Genomic DNA, 14,734 nt, shown 5'->3' with positions numbered 1-14,734 from the left:
GCTAACAAACGTTAGAAAACTACAGGGCTACATCCTTGAAAATGTTGCGGCACTTTCGATGCACATTGACACAACCATTGGAACAAAGTGTTGTTGTTTCGTAAACTCCATGTACAGTTGGATGAGATCACGGATGGCCAGCGATCAAGTGTCAGGGTCAGACACCCAAAAGTCTCTGTGGCGCAATTGGTTAGTGCGTTAGACTGTTAATCTAAAGGTTGGTGGTTCGAGCCCACCCAGGGACGAGAGTTTTCAGTTTGTTGTGCTCCATGATGCGGATGTGACATCCTGGACCTGTAATGAGATTCCCTGTTACTTTGTCCTGCTGAGGGTCAATGCCATCACAAGCCTCTCTAGTGCAATCAGTTAGTGTGTTTGACAATCTATCTAAAGATTGGTGCTTCGACACCACCCATGGATGACATTTTTCAGATGGTAGCGATGTGAAACTTCCTGACTTGTAGTGAGCTTCCATGAGACTTTGGCCTGCTGAGGGTGAATATAATCACAAGTCTCTGTGGCGCAATTGGTTAGCGCCTTAGGCCGTTAGTTTAAAGGTTGGTGATTTGAGCCCACCCAGAGATGCTATCTTTCCATTTATAGTGATGTGGAAAGACCTTCCTGGATTTACAGTAAGCTCGCTTTTGACCTGCTTTGTTTCCTATTGTCACATGTGATTGGTGTGTTGTTGAACATGAAAGATGACAAGTTCCTATACCTGCTGCTATACTATACCTAAATGGCTGTCAATGGTCTCTGATCTTCTGTTACTCAATAGCTTGATCATTCTGTGGTCTCCATGGAACATATCATTTATTCATATTAATCCGGCAAGTATGACAATGTAAATGATGTCAATCTGGCATGAAAACCCTTAGCATTTAAATGTATTTCGCTTGAAGTACAATTTTGGTCCAGTATGTGTGTATTTGTGTGAATATGTGTGCCTATACGACATGAAAGTGACTCGCCATTACATCATTCTTCCAGGGTCAGTCCCCTAATTATTTTGAATGGGCTTGGCGATCATATATTACATTCTCAAAAACGCAGTTGTTTAAGATATATATTTGTCAAAGTATATTTATGATTGTGGCCAAATTTACTCCTGCCAGATGCCTTTTTATATAATGTTGTGCTGACGAACATTGTGCGACATTTTTGCCCTTTTAAGGCCATTCAAAAAGCTAACAAACGTTAGAAAACTACAGGGCTACATCCTTGAAAGTGTTGCGGCACTTTCGATGCACATTGACACAACCATTGGAACAAAGTGTTGTTGTTTCGTAAACTCCATGTACAGTTGGGTGAGATCACGGATGGCCAGCGATCAAGTGTCAGGGTCAAACACACAAAAAGTCACTGTGGCGCAATTGGTTAGCGCGTTAGACTGTTAATCTAAAGGTTGGTGGTTCGAGCCCACCCAGGGATGAGAGTTTTCAGATTGTTGTGCTCCATGATGCGGATGTGACATCCTGGACCTGTAATGAGATTCCCTGTTACTTTGTCCTGCTGAGGGTCAATGCCAACACAAGCCTCTCTCGTGCAATCAGTTAGTGTGTTTGACAATCTATCTAAAGATTGGTGCTTCGACACCACCCATGGATGACATTTTTCAGATTGTAGCGATGTGAAACTTCCTGACTTGTAGTGAGCTTCCATGAGACTTTGGCCTGCTGAGGGTGAATATAATCACAAGTCTCTGTGGCTCAATTGGTTAGCGCCTTAGGCCCTAAGTTTAAAGGTTGGTGATTTGAGCCCACCCAGAGATGCTATCTTTCCATTTATAGTGATGTGGTAAGACCTTCCTGGATTTACAGTAAACTCGCTTTTGACCTGCTTTGTTTCCTATTGTCACATGTGATTGGTGTGTTGTTGAACATGAAAGATGACAAGTTCCTATACCTGCTGCTATACTATACCTAAATGGCTGTCAATGGTCTCTGATCTTCTGTTACTCAATAGCTTGATCATTCTGTGGTCTCCATGGAACATATCATTTATTCATATTAATCCGGCAAGTATGACAATGTAAATGATGTCAATCTGGCATGAAAACCCTTAGCATTTAAATGTATTTCGCTTGAAGTACAATGTTGGTCCAGTATGTGTGTATTTGTGTGAATATGTGTGCCTATACGACATGAAAGTGACTCGCCATTACATCATTCTTCCAGGGTCAGTCCCCTAATTATTTTGAATGGGCTTGGCGATCATATATTACATTCGTGAAAACGCAGTTGTTTAAGATATATATTTATCAAAGTATATTTATGATTGTGGCCAAATTTACTCCTGCCAGATGCCTTTTTATATAATGTTGTGCTGACGAACATTGTGCTACATTTTTGCCCTTTTAAGGCCATTCAAAAAGCTAACAAACGTTAGAAAACTACAGGGCTACATCCTTGAAAATGTTGCGGCACTTTCGATGCGCATTGACACAACCATTGGAACAAAGTGTTGTTGTTTCGTAAACTCCATGTACAGTTGGATGAGATCACGGATGGCCAGCGATCAAGTGTCAGGGTCAGACACACAAAAAGTCACTGTGGCGCAATTGGTTAGCGCGTTAGACTGTTAATCTAAAGGTTGGTGGTTCGAGCCCACCCAGGGATGAGAGTTTTCAGATTGTTGTGCTCCATGATGCGGATGTGACATCCTGGACCTGTAATGAGATTCCCTGTTACTTTGTCCTGCTGAGGGTCAATGCCAACACAAGCCTCTCTAGTCCAATCAGTTAGTGTGTTTGACAATCTATCTAAAGATTGGTGCTTCGACACCACCCATGGATGACATTTTTCAGATGGTAGCGATGTGAAACTTCCTGACTTGTAGTGAGCTTCCATGAGACTTTGGCCTGCTGAGGGTGAATATAATCACAAGTCTCTGTGGCGCAATTGGTTAGCGCTTTAGGCCGTTAGTTTAAAGGTTGGTGATTTGAGCCCACCCAGAGATGCTACCTTTCCATTTATAGTGATGTGGAAAGACCTTCCTGGATTTACAGTAAGCTCGCTTTTGACCTGCTTTGTTTCCTATTGTCACATGTGATTGGTGTGTTGTTGAACATGAAAGATGACAAGTTCCTATACCTGCTGCTATACTATACCTAAATGGCTGTCAATGGTCTCTGATCTTCTGTTACTCAATAGCTTGATCATTCTGTGGTCTCCATGGAACATATCATTTATTCATATTAATCCGGCAAGTATGACAATGTAAATGATGTCAATCTGGCATGAAAACCCTTAGCATTTAAATGTATTTCGCTTGAAGTACAATGTTGGTCCAGTATGTGTGTATTTGTGTGAATATGTGTGCCTATACGACATGAAAGTGACTCGCCATTACATCATTCTTCCAGGGTCAGTCCCCTAATTATTTTGAATGGGCTTGGCGATCATATATTACATTCGTGAAAACGCAGTTGTTTAAGATATATATTTGTCAAAGTATATTTATGATTGTGGCCAAATTTACTCCTGCCAGATGCCTTTTTATAAAATGTTGTGCTGACGAACATTGTGCTACATTTTTGCCCTTTTAAGGCCATTCAAAAAGCTAACAAACGTTAGAAAACTACAGGGCTACATCCTTGAAAATGTTGCGGCACTTTCGATGCACATTGACACAACCATTGGAACTAAGTGTTGTTGTTTCGTAAACTCCATGTACAGTTGGGTGAGATCACGGATGGCCAGCGATCAAGTGTCAGGGTCAGACACACAAAAAGTCACTGTGGCGCAATTGGTTAGCGCGTTAGACTGTTAATCTAAAGGTTGGTGGTTCGAGCCCACCCAGGGATGAGAGTTTTCAGATTGTTGTGCTCCATGATGCGGATGTGACATCCTGGACCTGTAATGAGATTCCCTGTTACTTTGTCCTGCTGAGGGTCAATGCCAACACAAGCCTCTCTCGTGCAATCAGTTAGTGTGTTTGACAATCTATCTAAAGATTGGTGCTTCGACACCACCCATGGATGACATTTTCAGATTGTAGCGATGTGAAACTTCCTGACTTGTAGTGAGCTTCCATGAGACTTTGGCCTGCTGAGGGTGAATATAATCACAAGTCTCTGTGGCTCAATTGGTTAGCGCCTTAGGCCGTTAGTTTAAAGGTTGGTGATTTGAGCCCACCCAGAGATGCTATCTTTCCATTTATAATGATGTGGTAAGACCTTCCTGGATTTACAGTAAACTCGCTTTTGACCTGCTTTGTTTCCTATTGTCACATGTGATTGGTGTGTTGTTGAACATGAAAGATGACAAGTTCCTATACCTGCTGCTATACTATACCTAAATGGCTGTCAATGGTCTCTGATCTTCTGTTACTCAATAGCTTGATCATTCTGTGGTCTCCATGGAACATATCATTTATTCATATTAATCCGGCAAGTATGACAATGTAAATGATGTCAATCTGGCATGAAAACCCTTAGCATTTAAATGTATTTCGCTTGAAGTACAATGTTGGTCCAGTATGTGTGTATTTGTGTGAATATGTGTGCCTATACGACATGAAAGTGACTCGCCATTACATCATTCTTCCAGGGTCAGTCCCCTAATTATTTTGAATGGGCTTGGCGATCATATATTACATTCGTGAAAACGCAGTTGTTTAAGATATATATTTATCAAAGTATATTTATGATTGTGGCCAAATTTACTCCTGCCAGATGCCTTTTTATATAATGTTGTGCTGACGAACATTGTGCTACATTTTTGCCCTTTTAAGGCCATTCAAAAAGCTAACAAACGTTAGAAAACTACAGGGCTACATCCTTGAAAATGTTGCGGCACTTTCGATGCACATTGACACAACCATTGGAACAAAGTGTTGTTGTTTCGTAAACTCCATGTACAGTTGGATGAGATCACGGATGGCCAGCGATCAAGTGTCAGGGTCAGACACACAAAAAGTCACTGTGGCGCAATTGGTTAGCGCGTTAGACTGTTAATCTAAAGGTTGGTGGTTCGAGCCCACCCAGGGATGAGAGTTTTCAGATTGTTGTGCTCCATGATGCGGATGTGACATCCTGGACCTGTAATGAGATTCCCTGTTACTTTGTCCTGCTGAGGGTCAATGCCAACACAAGCCTCTCTAGTGCAATCAGTTAGTGTGTTTGACAATCTATCTAAAGATTGGTGCTTCGACACCACCCATGGATGACATTTTTCAGATGGTAGCGATGTGAAACTTCCTGACTTGTAGTGAGCTTCCATGAGACTTTGGCCTGCTGAGGGTGAATATAATCACAAGTCTCTGTGGCGCAATTGGTTAGCGCTTTAGGCCTTTAGTTTAAAGGTTGGTGATTTGAGCCCACCCAGAGATGCTACCTTTCCATTTATAGTGATGTGGAAAGACCTTCCTGGATTTACAGTAAGCTCGCTTTTGACCTGCTTTGTTTCCTATTGTCACATGTGATTGGTGTGTTGTTGAACATGAAAGATGACAAGTTCCTATACCTGCTGCTATACTATACCTAAATGGCTGTCAATGGTCTCTGATCTTCTGTTACTCAATAGCTTGATCATTCTGTGGTCTCCATGGAACATATCATTTATTCATATTAATCCGGCAAGTATGACAATGTAAATGATGTCAATCTGGCATGAAAACCCTTAGCATTTAAATGTATTTCGCTTGAAGTACAATGTTGGTCCAGTATGTCTGTATTTGTGTGAATATGTGTGCCTATACGACATGAAAGTGACTCGCCATTACATCATTCTTCCAGGGTCAGTCCCCTAATTATTTTGAATGGGCTTGGCGATCATATAGTACATTCGTGAAAACGCAGTTGTTTAAGATATATATTTGTCAAAGTATATTTATGATTGTGGCCAAATTTACTCCTGCCAGATGCCTTTTTATAAAATGTTGTGCTGACGAACATTGTGCTACATTTTTGCCCTTTTAAGGCCATTCAAAAAGCTAACAAACGTTAGAAAACTACAGGGCTACATCCTTGAAAATGTTGCGGCACTTTCGATGCACATTGACACAACCATTGGAACAAAGTGTTGTTGTTTCGTAAACTCCATGTACAGTTGGATGAGATCACGGATGGCCAGCGATCAAGTGTCAGGGTCAGACACGCAACAAGTCTCTGTGGCGCAAATGGTTAGTGCGTTAGACTGTTAATCTAAAGGTTGGTGGTTCGAGCCCACCCAGGGATGAGAGTTTTCAGATTGTTGTGCTCCATGATGCGGATGTGACATCCTGGACCTGTAATGAGATTCCCTGTTACTTTGTCCTGCTGAGGGTCAATGCCAACACAAGCCTCTCTAGTGCAATCAGTTAGTGTGTTTGACAATCTATCTAAAGATTGGTGCTTCGACACCACCCATGGATGACATTTTTCAGATTGTAGCGATGTGAAACTTCCTGACTTGTAGTGAGCTTCCATGAGACTTTGGCCTGCTGAGGGTGAATATAATCACAAGTCTCTGTGGCGCAATTGGTTAGCGCTTTAGGCCGTTAGTTTAAAGGTTGGTGATTTGAGCCCACCCAGAGATGCTACCTTTCCATTTATAGTGATGTGGAAAGACCTTCCTGGATTTACAGTAAGCTCGCTTTTGACCTGCTTTGTTTCCTATTGTCACATGTGATTGGTGTGTTGTTGAACATGAAAGATGACAAGTTCCTATACCTGCTGCTATACTATACCTAAATGGCTGTCAATGGTCTCTGATCTTCTGTTACTCAATAGCTTGATCATTCTGTGGTCTCCATGGAACATATCATTTATTCATATTAATCCGGCAAGTATGACAATGTAAATGATGTCAATCTGGCATGAAAACCCTTAGCATTTAAATGTATTTCGCTTGAAGTACAATGTTGGTCCAGTATGTCTGTATTTGTGTGAATATGTGTGCCTATACGACATGAAAGTGACTCGCCATTACATCATTCTTCCAGGGTCAGTCCCCTAATTATTTTGAATGGGCTTGGCGATCATATATTACATTCGTGAAAACGCAGTTGTTTAAGATATATATTTGTCAAAGTATATTTATGATTGTGGCCAAATTTACTCCTGCCAGATGCCTTTTTATAAAATGTTGTGCTGACGAACATTGTGCTACATTTTTGCCCTTTTAAGGCCATTCAAAAAGCTAACAAACGTTAGAAAACTACAGGGCTACATCCTTGAAAATGTTGCGGCACTTTCGATGCACATTGACACAACCATTGGAACAAAGTGTTGTTGTTTCGTAAACTCCATGTACAGTTGGATGAGATCACGGATGGCCAGCGATCAAGTGTCAGGGTCAGACACGCAACAAGTCTCTGTGGCGCAAATGGTTAGTGCGTTAGACTGTTAATCTAAAGGTTGGTGGTTCGAGCCCACCCAGGGACGAGAGTTTTCAGTTTGTTGTGCTCCATGATGCGGATGTGACATCCTGGACCTGTAATGAGATTCCCTGTTACTTTGTCCTGCTGAGGGTCAATGCCAACACAAGCCTCTCTCGTGCAATCAGTTAGTGTGTTTGACAATCTATCTAAAGATTGGTGCTTCGACACCACCCATGGGTGACATTTTTCAGATTGTAGCGATGTGAAACTTCCTGACTTGTAGTGAGCTTCCATGAGACTTTGGCCTGCTGAGGGTGAATATAATCACAAGTCTCTGTGGTGCAATTGGTTAGCGCCTTAGGCCCTTAGTTTAAAGGTTGGTGATTTGAGCCCACCCAGAGATGCTATCTTTCCATTTATAGTGATGTGGTAAGACCTTCCTGGATTTAAAGTAAACTCGCTTTTGACCTGCTTTGTTTCCTATTGTCACATGTGATTGGTGTGTTGTTGAACATGAAAGATGACAAGTTCCTATACCTGCTGCTATACTATACCTAAATGGCTGTCAATGGTCTCTGATCTTCTGTTACTCAATAGCTTGATCATTCTGTGGTCTCCATGGAACATATCATTTATTCATATTAATCCGGCAAGTATGACAATGTAAATGATGTCAATCTGGCATGAAAACCCTTAGCATTTAAATGTATTTCGCTTGAAGTACAATGTTGGTCCAGTATGTGTGTATTTGTGTGAATATGTGTGCCTATACGACATGAAAGTGACTCGCCATTACATCATTCTTCCAGGGTCAGTCCCCTAATTATTTTGAATGGGCTTGGCGATCATATATTACATTCGTGAAAACGCAGTTGTTTAAGATATATATTTATCAAAGTATATTTATGATTGTGGCCAAATTTACTCCTGCCAGATGCCTTTTTATAAAATGTTGTGCTGACGAACATTGTGCTACATTTTTGCCCTTTTAAGGCCATTCAAAAAGCTAACAAACGTTAGAAAACTACAGGGCTACATCCTTGAAAATGTTGCGGCACTTTCGATGCACATTGACACAACCATTGGAACAAAGTGTTGTTGTTTCGTAAACTCCATGTACAGTTGGATGAGATCACGGATGGCCAGCGATCAAGTGTCAGGGTCAGACACACAACAAGTCTCTGTGGCGCAATTGGTTAGCGCGTTAGACTCTTAATCAAAAGGTTGGTGGTTCGAGCCCACCCAGGGACGAGAGTTTTCAGTTTGTTGTGCTCCATGATGAGGATGTGACATCCTGGACCTGTAATGAGATTCCCTGTTACTTTGTCCTGCTGAGGGTCAATGCCAACACAAGCCTCTCTAGTGCAATCAGTTAGTGTGTTTTACAATCTATCTAAAGATTGGTTCTTCGACACCACCCATGGATGACATTTTTCAGATGGTAGCGATGTGAAACTTCCTGACTTGTAGTGAGCTTCCATGAGACTTTGGCCTGCTGAGGGTGAATATAATCACAAGTCTCTGTGGCGCAATTGGTTAGCGCCTTAGGCCGTTAGTTTAAACGTTGGTGATTTGAGCCCACCCAGAGATGCTATCTTTCCATTTATAGTGATGTGGAAAGACCTTCCTGGATTTACAGTAATCTCGCTTTTGACCTGCTTTGTTTCCTATTGTCACATGTGATTGGTGTGTTGTTGAACATGAAAGATGACAAGTTCCTATAGCTGCTGCTATACTATACCTAAATGGCTGTCAATGGTCTCTGATCTTCTGTTACTCAATAGCTTGATCATTCTGTGGTCTCCATGGAACATATCATTTATTCATATTAATCCGGCAAGTATGACAATGTAAATGATGTCAATCTGGCATGAAAACCCTTAGCATTTAAATGTATTTCGCTTGAAGTACAATGTTGGTCCAGTATGTGTGTATTTGTGTGAATATGTGTGCCTATACGACATGAAAGTGACTCGCCATTACATCATTCTTCCAGGGTCAGTCCCCTAATTATTTTGAATGGGCTTGGCGATCATATATTACATTCGTGAAAACGCAGTTGTTTAAGATATATATTTGTCAAAGTATATTTATGATTGTGGCCAAATTTACTCCTGCCAGATGCCTTTTTATAAAATGTTGTGCTGACGAACATTGTGCTACATTTTTGCCCTTTTAAGGCCATTCAAAAAGCTAACAAACGTTAGAAAACTACAGGGCTACTTCCTTGAAAATGTTGCGGCACTTTCGATGCACATTGACACAACCATTGGAACAAAGTGTTGTTGTTTCGTAAACTCCATGTACAGTTGGATGAGATCACGGATGGCCAGCGATCAAGTGTCAGGGTCAGACACACAACAAGTCTCTGTGGCGCAATTGGTTAGCGCGTTAGACTGTTAATCTAAAGGTTGGTGGTTCGAGCCCACCCAGGGACGAGAGTTTTCAGTTTGTTGTGCTCCATGATGCGGATGTGACATCCTGGACCTGTAATGAGATTCCCTGTTACTTTGTCCTGCTGAGGGTCAATGTCAACACAAGCCTCTCTAGTGCAATCAGTTAGTGTGTTTGACAATCTATCTAAAGATTGGTGCTTCGACACCACCCATGGATGACATTTTTCAGATTGTAGCGATGTGAAACTTCCTGACTTGTAGAGAGCTTCCATGAGACTTTGGCCTGCTGAGGGTGAATATAATCACAAGTCTCTGTGGCGCAATTGGTTAGCGCCTTAGGCCGTTAGTTTAAACGTTGGTGATTTGAGCCCACCCAGAGATGCTATCTTTCCATTTATAGTGATGTGGAAAGACCTTCCTGGATTTACAGTAATCTCGCTTTTGACCTGCTTTGTTTCCTATTGTCACATGTGATTGGTGTGTTGTTGAACATGAAAGATGACAAGTTCCTATAGCTGCTGCTATACTATACCTAAATGGCTGTCAATGGTCTCTGATCTTCTGTTACTCAATAGCTTGATCATTCTGTGGTCTCCATGGAACATATCATTTATTCATATTAATCCGGCAAGTATGACAATGTAAATGATGTCAATCTGGCATGAAAACCCTTAGCATTTAAATGTATTTCGCTTGAAGTACAATGTTGGTCCAGTATGTGTGTATTTGTGTGAATATGTGTGCCTATACGACATGAAAGTGACTCGCCATTACATCATTCTTCCAGGGTCAGTCCCCTAATTATTTTGAATGGGCTTGGCGATCATATATTACATTCGTGAAAACGCAGTTGTTTAAGATATATATTTGTCAAAGTATATTTATGATTGTGGCCAAATTTACTCCTGCCAGATGCCTTTTTATAAAATGTTGTGCTGACGAACATTGTGCTACATTTTTGCCCTTTTAAGGCCATTCAAAAAGCTAACAAACGTTAGAAAACTACAGGGCTACTTCCTTGAAAATGTTGCGGCACTTTCGATGCACATTGACACAACCATTGGAACAAAGTGTTGTTGTTTCGTAAACTCCATGTACAGTTGGATGAGATCACGGATGGCCAGCGATCAAGTGTCAGGGTCAGACACACAACAAGTCTCTGTGGCGCAATTGGTTAGCGCGTTAGACTGTTAATCTAAAGGTTGGTGGTTCGAGCCCACCCAGGGACGAGAGTTTTCAGTTTGTTGTGCTCCATGATGCGGATGTGACATCCTGGACCTGTAATGAGATTCCCTGTTACTTTGTCCTGCTGAGGGTCAATGTCAACACAAGCCTCTCTAGTGCAATCAGTTAGTGTGTTTGACAATCTATCTAAAGATTGGTGCTTCGACACCACCCATGGATGACATTTTTCAGATTGTAGCGATGTGAAACTTCCTGACTTGTAGAGAGCTTCCATGAGACTTTGGCCTGCTGAGGGTGAATATAATCACAAGTCTCTGTGGCGCAATTGGTTAGCGCCTTAGGCCGTTAGTTTAAAGGTTGGTGATTTGAGCCCACCCAGAGATGCTATCATTCCATTTATACTGATGTGGAAAGACCTTCCTGGATTTACAGTAAGCTCGCTTTTGACCTGCTTTGTTTCCTATTGTCACATGTGATTGGTGTGTTGTTGAACATGAAAGATGACAAGTTCCTATACCTGCTGCTATACTATACCTAAATGGCTGTCAATGGTCTCTGATCTTCTGTTACTCAATAGCTTGATCATTCTGTGGTCTCCATGGAACATATCATTTATGCATATTAATCCGGCATGTATGACAATGTAAATGATGTCAATCTGGCATGAAAACCCTTAGCATTTAAATGTATTTCGCTTGAAGGACAATGTTGGTCCAGTATGTGTGTATTTGTGTGAATATGTGTGCCTATACGACATGAAAGTGACTCGCCATTACATCATTCTTCCAGGGTCAGTCCCCTAATTATTTTGAATGGGCTTGGCGATCATATATTACATTCGTGAAAACGCAGTTGTTTAAGATATATATTTATCAAATTATATTTGTGATTGTGGCTGAATTTACTCCTGCCAGATGCCTTTTTATATAATGTTGTGCTGACGAACATTGTGCTACATTTTTGCCCTTTTAAGGCCATTCAAAAAGCTAACAAACGTTAGAAAACTACAGGGCTACATCCTTGAAAATGTTGCGGCACTTTCGATGCACATTGACACAACCATTGGAACAAAGTGTTGTTGTTTCGTAAACTCCATGTACAGTTGGATGAGATCACGGATGGCCAGCGATCAAGTGTCAGGGTCAGACACACAACAAGTCTCTGTGGCGCAATTGGTTAGCGCGTTAGACTCTTAATCAAAAGGTTGGTGGTTCGAGCCCACCCAGGGACGAGAGTTTTCAGTTTGTTGTGCTCCATGATGAGGATGTGACATCCTGGACCTGTAATGAGATTCCCTGTTACTTTGTCCTGCTGAGGGTCAATGCCAACACAAGCCTCTCTAGTGCAATCAGTTAGTGTGTTTTACAATCTATCTAAAGATTGGTTCTTCGACACCACCCATGGATGACATTTTTCAGATGGTAGCGATGTGAAACTTCCTGACTTGTAGTGAGCTTCCATGAGACTTTGGCCTGCTGAGGGTGAATATAATCACAAGTCTCTGTGGCGCAATTGGTTAGCGCCTTAGGCCGTTAGTTTAAACGTTGGTGATTTGAGCCCACCCAGAGATGCTATCTTTCCATTTATAGTGATGTGGAAAGACCTTCCTGGATTTACAGTAATCTCGCTTTTGACCTGCTTTGTTTCCTATTGTCACATGTGATTGGTGTGTTGTTGAACATGAAAGATGACAAGTTCCTATAGCTGCTGCTATACTATACCTAAATGGCTGTCAATGGTCTCTGATCTTCTGTTACTCAATAGCTTGATCATTCTGTGGTCTCCATGGAACATATCATTTATTCATATTAATCCGGCAAGTATGACAATGTAAATGATGTCAATCTGGCATGAAAACCCTTAGCATTTAAATGTATTTCGCTTGAAGTACAATGTTGGTCCAGTATGTGTGTATTTGTGTGAATATGTGTGCCTATACGACATGAAAGTGACTCGCCATTACATCATTCTTCCAGGGTCAGTCCCCTAATTATTTTGAATGGGCTTGGCGATCATATATTACATTCGTGAAAACGCAGTTGTTTAAGATATATATTTGTCAAAGTATATTTATGATTGTGGCCAAATTTACTCCTGCCAGATGCCTTTTTATAAAATGTTGTGCTGACGAACATTGTGCTACATTTTTGCCCTTTTAAGGCCATTCAAAAAGCTAACAAACGTTAGAAAACTACAGGGCTACTTCCTTGAAAATGTTGCGGCACTTTCGATGCACATTGACACAACCATTGGAACAAAGTGTTGTTGTTTCGTAAACTCCATGTACAGTTGGATGAGATCACGGATGGCCAGCGATCAAGTGTCAGGGTCAGACACACAACAAGTCTCTGTGGCGCAATTGGTTAGCGCGTTAGACTGTTAATCTAAAGGTTGGTGGTTCGAGCCCACCCAGGGACGAGAGTTTTCAGTTTGTTGTGCTCCATAATGCGGATGTGACATCCTGGACCTGTAATGAGATTCCCTGTTACTTTGTCCTGCTGAGGGTCAATGTCAACACAAGCCTCTCTAGTGCAATCAGTTAGTGTGTTTGACAATCTATCTAAAGATTGGTGCTTCGACACCACCCATGGATGACATTTTTCAGATTGTAGCGATGTGAAACTTCCTGACTTGTAGAGAGCTTCCATGAGACTTTGGCCTGCTGAGGGTGAATATAATCACAAGTCTCTGTGGCGCAATTGGTTAGCGCCTTAGGCCGTTAGTTTAAAGGTTGGTGATTTGAGCCCACCCAGAGATGCTATCATTCCATTTATACTGATGTGGAAAGACCTTCCTGGATTTACAGTAAGCTCGCTTTTGACCTGCTTTGTTTCCTATTGTCACATGTGATTGGTGTGTTGTTGAACATGAAAGATGACAAGTTCCTATACCTGCTGCTATACTATACCTAAATGGCTGTCAATGGTCTCTGATCTTCTGTTACTCAATAGCTTGATCATTCTGTGGTCTCCATGGAACATATCATTTATGCATATTAATCCGGCATGTATGACAATGTAAATGATGTCAATCTGGCATGAAAACCCTTAGCATTTAAATGTATTTCGCTTGAAGGACAATGTTGGTCCAGTATGTGTGTATTTGTGTGAATATGTGTGCCTATACGACATGAAAGTGACTCGCCATTACATCATTCTTCCAGGGTCAGTCCCCTAATTATTTTGAATGGGCTTGGCGATCATATATTACATTCGTGAAAACGCAGTTGTTTAAGATATATATTTATCAAATTATATTTGTGATTGTGGCTGAATTTACTCCTGCCAGATGCCTTTTTATATAATGTTGTGCTGACGAACATTGTGCTACATTTTTGCCCTTTTAAGGCCATTCAAAAAGCTAACAAACGTTAGAAAACTACAGGACTACTTCCTTGAAAATGTTGCGGCACTTTCGATGCACGTTGACACAACCATTGGAACAAAGTGTTGTTGTTTCGTAAACTCCATGTACAGTTGGATGAGATCACGGATGGCCAGCGATCAAGTGTCAGGGTCAGACACACAACAAGTCTCTGTGGCGCAATTGGTTAGCGCGTTAGACTGTTAATCTAAAGGTTGGTGGTTCGAGCCCACCCAGGGACGAGGGTTTTCAGTTTGTTGTGCTCCATGATGCGGATGTGACATCCTGGACCTGTAATGAGATTCCCTGTTACTTTGTCCTGCTGAGGGTCAATGTCAACACAAGCCTCTCTAGTGCAATCAGTTAGTGTGTTTGACAATCTATCTAAAGATTGGTGCTTCGACACCACCCATGGATGACATTTTTCAGATTGTAGCGATGTGAAACTTCCTGACTTGTAGAGAGCTTCCATGAGACTTTGGCCTGCT

At 41.5% G+C, this 14,734-nt stretch overlaps 7 non-coding genes across 7 annotated transcripts; all 7 read left to right on the top strand.

Moving 5' to 3' along the window:
- The first annotated feature begins 171 nt into the window (after window positions 1-171).
- Window positions 172-245, top strand: trnan-guu (transfer RNA asparagine (anticodon GUU)). The gene has a single exon. It is a non-coding gene; the product is annotated as a tRNA-Asn (tRNA).
- Window positions 246-8,479: 8,234 nt separating this feature from the next.
- On the top strand, window positions 8,480-8,553 carry trnak-cuu (transfer RNA lysine (anticodon CUU)). The gene has a single exon. It is a non-coding gene; the product is annotated as a tRNA-Lys (tRNA).
- Window positions 8,554-9,666: 1,113 nt separating this feature from the next.
- trnan-guu (transfer RNA asparagine (anticodon GUU)) lies at window positions 9,667-9,740 on the top strand. The gene has a single exon. It is a non-coding gene; the product is annotated as a tRNA-Asn (tRNA).
- A 1,113-nt stretch (window positions 9,741-10,853) lies between these two features.
- trnan-guu (transfer RNA asparagine (anticodon GUU)) lies at window positions 10,854-10,927 on the top strand. The gene has a single exon. It is a non-coding gene; the product is annotated as a tRNA-Asn (tRNA).
- Window positions 10,928-12,040: 1,113 nt separating this feature from the next.
- trnak-cuu (transfer RNA lysine (anticodon CUU)) lies at window positions 12,041-12,114 on the top strand. The gene has a single exon. It is a non-coding gene; the product is annotated as a tRNA-Lys (tRNA).
- Window positions 12,115-13,227: 1,113 nt separating this feature from the next.
- On the top strand, window positions 13,228-13,301 carry trnan-guu (transfer RNA asparagine (anticodon GUU)). The gene has a single exon. It is a non-coding gene; the product is annotated as a tRNA-Asn (tRNA).
- Window positions 13,302-14,414: 1,113 nt separating this feature from the next.
- trnan-guu (transfer RNA asparagine (anticodon GUU)) lies at window positions 14,415-14,488 on the top strand. Its single transcript has one exon. It is a non-coding gene; the product is annotated as a tRNA-Asn (tRNA).
- Window positions 14,489-14,734: the final 246 nt, after the last annotated feature.

The sequence above is a fragment of the Salmo salar genome, chromosome 07 (genome assembly GCF_965601325.2).
Source record: "Salmo salar chromosome 07, fSalSal1, whole genome shotgun sequence".
Lineage (NCBI taxonomy): Eukaryota > Metazoa > Chordata > Actinopteri > Salmoniformes > Salmonidae > Salmo > Salmo salar.
The sequence above is the reverse complement of the archived record's forward strand: the minus strand, read 5'-3'. Positions and strand labels throughout refer to the sequence as shown.